Source organism: Silurus aristotelis (genome assembly GCF_946808225.1).
Source record: "Silurus aristotelis genome assembly, chromosome: 3".
In the NCBI taxonomy this organism is placed as follows: domain Eukaryota; kingdom Metazoa; phylum Chordata; class Actinopteri; order Siluriformes; family Siluridae; genus Silurus; species Silurus aristotelis.
The window spans coordinates 13,611,431-13,620,393 of record NC_139576.1 but is presented as its reverse complement, the minus strand read 5'-3'; positions in this window follow the sequence as shown (position 1 = coordinate 13,620,393).

Sequence of the window (8,963 nt, the reverse complement as noted above, 5' to 3'; positions counted from 1 at the left end):
GCAAAGGGGCAGTTTTGATCATTGAAGAAAAAAAACTAAATATTTCTTATAGATGGAAGGAAGAAACAGCTTTATATGTTAAATGGTTTTATGTTTTCATTGTCTGTTTTTATAAATTCTATTTTTTTACCAACCAATTAAAAGTCATTTTCTTTATTTTGCAATGACAACCTTTTGGAATTTCAGTGATTTAATGACCCTCATACTGTATAAAAATCAGTTGTTTTGAAATTTGGCAATTTTGCTTCAAACCAGAGGAACCTGCACCTGTATTGACTGATCGGATACAACACATGGTTCAGAAGACTTACAGCCAATCTCCTCCTGCTCTGATAATCAAACATCACAACTGAAGTAGATTTGTTTTACAATTTGGCTTGCAAGAGTACCTCAATCACCCCTTTTTGTTTTATTTATTTAGTTAGAAAAAATGTAAATTCAGATATTTAAATAAAGATCAAATATTCCTAGGAGTTAAAGTAAGGAAACATTTAAACTGTATCTCAATTTTCACTATATGTATTTACATAATTTAATAAAAATGGACAGGAGTTCCAGGGGTTTTTTGGACATTTGGACTAGACTGAAATTGCTGTACAGCAATATGGTGAGTAAATTTTGTGAGCAGTGTAGTTTGCCACTCTTGTGATTTATTGTATCCATTGGCAGTTTTATTTCTCATAGGATAGATAGAACATGCACAAACATTCAGAGATTAGTTTATTGGCCACTTTTTTCAGTCTATATATAGAACACTATTTATGGCCAAAAGTATGTAGACTTTGTTGAACATTTTATTCTAAACACATGAGGACCTGAATATGGCATTTCTTCCCACCTTTTCAGTTACAGTGACCTGAATTTCTGGTAAGGCTTTCTATTAGATCTTCGAATATATAATCAGAGATTTGCGCTTATTCAGCGAGATGTTCGGGCTCTATGCGGGCCGTTTTAGTTCTCCACATGAACCTTGGAAATCAAGATCCAGTGAAGGCAAACCATGATGGTGCAGCACACAGACATCTTGTATAACAGTGTCCACCAAATGTGGCAACAGTTTGGAGAAGGTGCAAATACTTTTGGCCATATAGTGAACTTTGCTCTCTCACTGAATAATACCGCTTAATGTATATAATGTATAGAGAGAAAGAGAGGGAGGGGGAGCTCTGTTATGTAAAGCACATAAATAAATGAAATGTTATTCAATTAAATAACAGACATTTATGTGTTGGCACCAAAATAGACCATCTCAAAGTTAGTACATACCTAAACCCATCAATCAGTAATCAGCCTTCTATTATCTTAAATCTTTGAATTGAGTTGTGTTTTCATGTATTATGTATTAAAACTAAACTTGGAGCTAACCAATTATTATTGCTATTATTTTTAGTAAACAGAGTACTGTAGCAGTTTTATAAATCAATTTTCCAGTTACACAACTAGAGTTTGTTCAAAATAGTGCTTTAGGAATTTTTACCCAGAACAAAGAGAAAAGATCACTTCAGATCTAAAACACGAACTATATAATATATTATAAAGTGTTCCATTTACTCTGTAAATCACTAAATGGATAAGCCCAGTATATTTTTTTATTCTTCTTCTTCTTCTTCTTCTTCTTTCGGCTGCTCCCATTAGGGGTCGCCACAGCGGATCATCCGTCTCCATACCACCCTGTCCTCTACATCTGCCTCTTTCACACCAACTACCTGCATGTCTTCCCTCACCACATCCATGAACCTCCTCCTTGGCCTTCCTCTTTTCCTCCTACCTGGTGGCTCCATCTTCAGCATTTTTCTACCAATAACATTCCTTAAATGCTCAAAGAATATAAACCTCATAGCTCTCAAAAATACACAGGTACCAGACAGCTAATAATAACTATACTCATAAGTAAACACAGTGAAACAGTATTAAGCTTTTATGCTACACATAATGAATTTCAAAATCTTAGAATAGCCCCAAATGCTGCCATTTTTAACCCATTAATATTCTCTTGTGTCTACATATGATCAATGGTTAGGGTTGAGTTGAGACTTGCTTTTTACTGCATTTTTATATTCTAGTAATATAAAATAATATTAATTCATGTAATATTTATTTCTGTTTTTATTTTCTTTCATGTAAAGAGTCTTGAATGACCTTGGTTTACGAAATGTGCTATAAAAATAAACTTAAATGACCTTGCCTTGTGATAGTTCAAGTTTAGCATGGGCTTTAATATCATGCCATATTAATCACCTCTGAAATACCTCATGGATATGCAATGAAATGTTGGAGGTTTGCTTAGTTTAAAAAAAAAAAAATTATTTCCGATGAAAAATCATACAATATTATTTACTGCAATGTCATTAAAATAGGAGTAAATTGTGGTAGCTGTAAATGATTTAAAAATAAAAATGATATGCATGAATGCATCACAACTCAATACACAATATGCACTAAATGGACACAAGCCATCTGTTGTAATAATGTATGTTTCTCATTTCTATCTATGCCTCTCTCCCTCTCCCTCTCCCTCTCTCTCTCTCTCTCTCTCTCTCTCTCTCTCTCTCTCTCTCTCTCTCTCTCTCTCTCTCTCATTAAACATGGTCCTGATGTATCAGTGACCGTGTCCCTTTTTCTTTTCAGACCTGTGTGATTCATTCTGATGCCCTTCCTCTAAATGGAGTTCTCTGCATTTAAAGACCACTAAGTGCAGCTGAGGATGTTGCCACTTAAACAGTCTAAAGGTTCTTGAGTCAAAACTCTCCCCAGTACCTTCATGTACTGGGGAGAGTTTTGACTCAAGAACCATTAGGATGGATCTGGACTTAAAAAAAAAAAAAAAAAGAAAAAAAAAAGAAAAAATGGGCTGCCATTGCAGTTAACAGTTTTCTATTTAAATGGCCATCATTGAACAATATGGGAACTGTAATAAATTTGTATCACCCAGATGAGAATGAGCTCTTTCAAGTCTGATTCCTCCAAAGGTTTCTTCTTCATACCATCTCAGGGAGTTGTCCTTGCCACTGTCACCTCTGGGTTGCTTATTATAAATAGATATATAGGGACTAATTTTAATGTTTTAAATGTATATTCACAGTATGTTTATTTCTGACTATGTCCATTGTTAAAACACTGTACAAATAAAATTTCATTAAAAGCTCATCTTGTTTTAAACTGAAAATATCAATCTAAGATATGCTATAGCACCTGGCTTAACAGTAAAAATATATTATGAAAAGAGAAATAACATTTGATTATCTCAGAAAATATAAGAGAATATCAAGTCAATAAGCTTTTATATCAGAACTGTTCCTATGTAAGTGACCGTTTGTCTTATAGTATTTTCTTTCACTCTTTTCTATTTAGATAGATTCATTGATTAATCATTTGAGTAATTGAAATGTCAATAAACCTGATGTATATATGTTGGACTAAAGGGTTCTGTTCCAAGATATCACCAAACTGTTCTATTATCATTAAACCTGCCAGTGATGTTTATATTGTACTCAATATACAGTTACACTGCAACCTCGTTGGTTACCTTTATGGTGTTCTGAGTTCCCTGTGTGTTATTTATAGATGGTCATGGAATGCTGAAGAGTGTGTGAAGAAGGAGCAAGAGGTGTGGAAATGCTTGTGCAGGCATGTGACCTTGATGTGGTGTGTACAAATGACCTTTAAGTCTTTTTGTTGTGTACTCACTAAAACAAATTTTAAAAGACAATATACACACTGAGTTTTTCCAGCAAAAAGAATAAAAACTTTAGGTATGTTTAGATACCTTTCTTTACATTAGCAAACTGTAGAAATCCTTTTATCACACCATACAACAACTGAAAACTTGGTTCTTTATTAACTCTACATCTTAAATGCTGATTTGGTCTTTTTCTCTCTTGTGGTCCAGACTTTATTTATTTATTCCAAAACGTTTTAACCTGGGGATTGTATCAACTGATATCTGAATTGCAAGTGGTAAGCCTGAGAAGTAGCTGAATTCTGGTTTATGTGAAAGCAATGTGCAAGTGTGAGATACCATCACAAATCTCCAGCACATTCACAATACAACACAAAATGGACAATCCAGTTTCAAAAGCAAAACTTAAATGTTCAGTAATATGTAGTGCAGTGATAAAGTTTTTACTTTATCAAAGGCTTAAAGCTGTTTGCTATTTTAGGCATTTTTTATCAATAATGTGGAGTTAGTGTGTGTGTGTGTGTGTGTGTGTGTGTGTGTGTGTGTGTGGGGGGGGGGGTGTTAATGTACCTGTGTAATGCAGATCTGGGGTAGCTGTTGTCCTTCACATCGGTGAGAGACTCACAGTGTCAGAGTGCAGAATTTGTAGAGACAGTATAAGAAAGCTGAATGATTGTGTTTGTACATTAGTACACTGTTTTAACACTTTTTTTTGGCCAGACTTCAATAACTTGTTCTATTGATTTAAAGTTAAAGCGAGCACACAGCCAGGTTTGCATGAGGGCGGGTGGGAGTAAAAACATTTTTTGACCCTCATAGGTTTTTTTTGTCTGGGCTCAATCCCCAAACCTTTCATGGCACATAAAGAAAGTGCTGCTCTCAGCAGGGTCAACTGGGGACAAGCCATGGCTGAAACAAGGGCAGACTATAGGGGGCGATTCAGCCTGCTCCTATTTGATAAATCCTTTCAGAATCACATATGAACTAACCTCACCATTTAAATATAAAACAACAGAAAGTGTGGGTGAGGGAGTGAGGGAGGGAGGGTTGCTGTGTGTGTGTGTGTGTGTGTGTGTGTGTGTGTGTGTGTGTGTGTGTGTGTGTGTGTGTGTGTGTGTGTGTGTGTGTGTGTGTGTGTGTGTGTGTGTGTGTGTGTGTGTGTGTGTGGAGCAAAAGAAAGTTCAACTGCACAGTTCAGAGAGGGACCAGAATGGTTGACAACTGCATTTCTCACATTTTTTGTTACAACACTTTTTGGTAGTTCCCGCATTTCAGATCAATAACATTTAAATTAACAATATTAGACATAAAAATGATTGCCCATGGCTACATAAATGTACAGGATGCATGGTAGTGCAACTTGACATTATAATGAATCACTCTAATGACTTACTGATTACATCACTGATTGCATGTGACCAGATTTTAAATTGAACACAGAGTAGCAAGAACAAAAACTGCTATAACAAATGCAAATGCTGTCACTGCTAACAGGAAACTTTAGCTAACATTCCATTCAAGTTTGGTTGATATTAAAAAAAACATTTAAATATAATATTAAAAAAATGTTTTAAGATGTTTTTTTTTATTATTTCAAATAATGTTCCTATAATGTTAAGTGTAAACAAAGATATCACATTTTAACTAACATTTAAAGGATGTTTTGTAAATGTTCTTGAGGTACAGAGGTGGGAAGTAATGAAGTACAAATACTTTGTTACTGTACTTAAGTAGATTTTTCTGGTATCAGTTAAAATTACTACACTATCTTTCAGACAACTTTTTACTTTCACTCAATGCATTTCAAAACAGGCTTGTTACTTTAGTTTTAATATATTTGGTTAAATGTAAAAAAAAATTATTCTCATTGTGCACCATTTTTAGCCCATGAACTGATTTCCTGTCATTTTTAATCTGCCACTGGTGTATCATTTCCTCTTTCTCACACACCACAGAAGTTGTCTAGTTTATGAAGATAACAATGAGCAATGCAGAAGGCAACAAGAAGTATAGCTAATGTAGATGAGACAGAGGGAGTCAGTGATGTAAACATGACAGAGCAGAGACATCTGATCACCTGAATAAAAAAATTTTACTCCACTGAAAATAAAAAATTCATCAGTAAACATTAGTTTTACTGATATGCCGAGTCTCAAATCTCCAGTGGTTAAGGTGCTGGATTCTGATCGGAAGATTGGGGGTTCAAGCCGCGGTATCGCCAAGCTGAAGGCAAGGCCCTTAACCCTCTGTGCTCCAGGGGCGCCGTATCATGGCTGACCCTGCGCTCTGACCCCAGCTTTCAAGCAAGCTGGGATATGCGAAGAACAAATTTCACTGTGCTGTAATGTATATGTGACAAATAAAGGCTATTCTATTATATTAAATCAAACACCAAAATCCACCATGATGCACACAATGAACCCTCTGGGGTGCAAAAACGCACCGGCACATTCTGAGGCATTTTTTCCTAATAAACGCCTAAACGTTCAATTACTCTATTTTTTATGATCGTACAGATAAGAGCAATACATAATTCGAATCTGTAAAAGGTCTATGTTTATTTGTATACACCCATAATAACAACAAAATGCTGTGCTTTTGTAAAATTAAGAAAATAGACAGGGGGTGCTCTCAGACGTTTCTGTCGTCTCTCTTCACAGACACGTACACATACACAAATAAAACAACCTGAATCTCAGTAAATACTTTCCTCACAGAAATAATAAATATATGTATAGAAAGCTTGAAATGTCTACTGAAAATTTAAATCAAAAACGAATATTCTTTGATTATGGAATCTGTATGAAAGTTAAAAGAGGAACTGTTTCTAGGGTATCATCTCATTAACCCACTGTGTGGAAAAGTTCTGTTTGGTGTTTCGATGATTTCCGTTATTTAAAACACCATAATTACTTTAAAACATTTATAAGAATATTTTGTCTTTATGCTCTATGTTAAGTTTGGTTTGACTAATAATAAACATACATTTGCATAAAGCATCTATATTTGTCCAGGCCCATGTTGATTAGAGTATTAAAAACTTGAAAGTATTATTCAAAGTTTAATTTAGAACAGATAAATAATGTGTAATAATCATGCAATAATCATGCGATTAATCACAATTAAATATTTTAATCGATTGACAGCCCTGATATCAATATGATGTGAGGTTCAGTTACCAGCGTGTCACTAAAATAGATAGTAATGGCTACTTTTTACTTAAGTTCATGTCACAGCCCATATTTCCTTACTTCAGTAGAATCAGTACTTCAACTTTTACTAAAGTATTTTAAAACATGAGTATCTGTACTTCTACTTAAGTGAGGATGTGTGTACTTTTGCCACTTCTGTTAAGGTAACATACAATACAGCATTCTTGTAAAATGTGTATGTGCATGTGTATGTTATTCTATACAATATTTATAATAAACCATTAGCACACTCATGATAACAAAGAAGAAAATTATCTCAGCGACATTAGTAAAACTTTATAAGAACATAAATGAGGAAGGACATGACGAATGTATTCTTATAAAATGTACTCATAATTTGATATGTTTAACAAAGCTAGAATATTTTCACTGCATCATTTTGAGGATTTTCTTGGGGTAACAGATTATACAATATTCTTAATAAAACTTTAGCAAACTGTTTCATGGTAACAAAGAAAAAACAGTATCTCAACTACATTAGGAATATTTAATAAGGATATCGTTGAATCGTGTACATTCTAGGAGGCCCCCGAAAACTTAATTCCCCAAAAATCATCACCAACTTTCAATATGATTTCACTGTAAAAGTCTTGCATAGGACAGATTCAAAGACTGCTGAATACAATGTTCTGTATTGATGGTTTCAGAGCAGCAATAGCATACCACTCTATTTACTCCATTCATTCTACTGTGCAGTGGATAAATACATTTCATATAAAACACAATGCAGTGGATTCTTTGTTAAAAAGTTTGCTACAAAATTCACACCCAGACCTGCCAAGGACAGCAAAATCACTGCTTGCCAGTAGCAAGAGTGTTGAGTTTGAGATGAAATTAGGAATGCAGTATATCTACATTGTCTGCAAGTTCCTTAATTTATTCTTTAATTTCCTTATTTTTTTAATACATTATTTTTTCTATACATGAATGACATCATCTACTATTTATACATAGTATGTTGACAAATCATTATTGGACCCTTTAGATTTGAAACTGATAGGCAGTATCAGTGATTTGTAGTATCTGGTTGCAGATTTAACCCAGAATCAGAAATAATTCTGATTTTAAATAATAATATTATATAATAGGCTCATAATAATAGGCTATTATAGGCTTTTGAAGTTTCCTATAATCTTTATTATAGGAAAGCTAATAATAATAAATGAACATTTTAGACTAGTACAGATAAAAGGTTTATAATTTGAAAAGCTTTCCTGGAATAAACACAGGGAGGCAGGGGCCTGGACTGAATTTGCTTGTTGATTAAAAGCTATAAATAACTTGTGTTCTTCCAATGTGTTTAAATCTTAGGGCTGGAGCTACACAGCCCCACATGGACACTTCTCTTCATAGCTATCACTAACAGACAGGTCATCGCATGACACACTGCAGCTACTGAATATAACACCCCCTACTTATCATCATCTATCCACAGCTCAGGTCCTTATCCCCCACCCGACATTGATAATTTTGCTTCACTGTTCTCTTTCTAAATGAACTTTTTTCCCTCTTTCCTAATTTTTTTGGGGGTTTCCTGTTTTCTTTCATGGTTTCTCATACATCGTTTGAAAAGTAAGCAAAATATTTAGCATAGAAAGAACTATGATTCAGTACTCTTTACTACAAACATCGTTGTCTTAATCCAGCGGTCTTAAAATAACTGTGGGCTCTTGTTTTTTCCTAGGTGTCTAGACACTGACCACATGAAACATGGGAAAGAGAGGCTAGTACTGAAAACACTAAGAAATATCATGTATTTTGCAGTAGCAGCTCATGATTTCTCTGTTTGTATTGTTCTCTGTTGGGTTATGATATTTAAATCCAGTGAAGTTGTTGTATGACTATATGTGAGTGAGCAGATAACTATGTAGAACATAGTCATATGTTGAGCGGCACAAAGAAGCGGTGGGTGTCAGTATAGGAGCATCCTCTGGTTTATTAGATAACATGATCAGAGATTGGATAACAGTATGGATTCCAGCAGTTGGAATAAGAAAAAGGTTCTGAAAAGATCCAAAGGATCCTGTGCATTACTGTAAAATGAATTAATACTTATTTAAAACCAAATTACC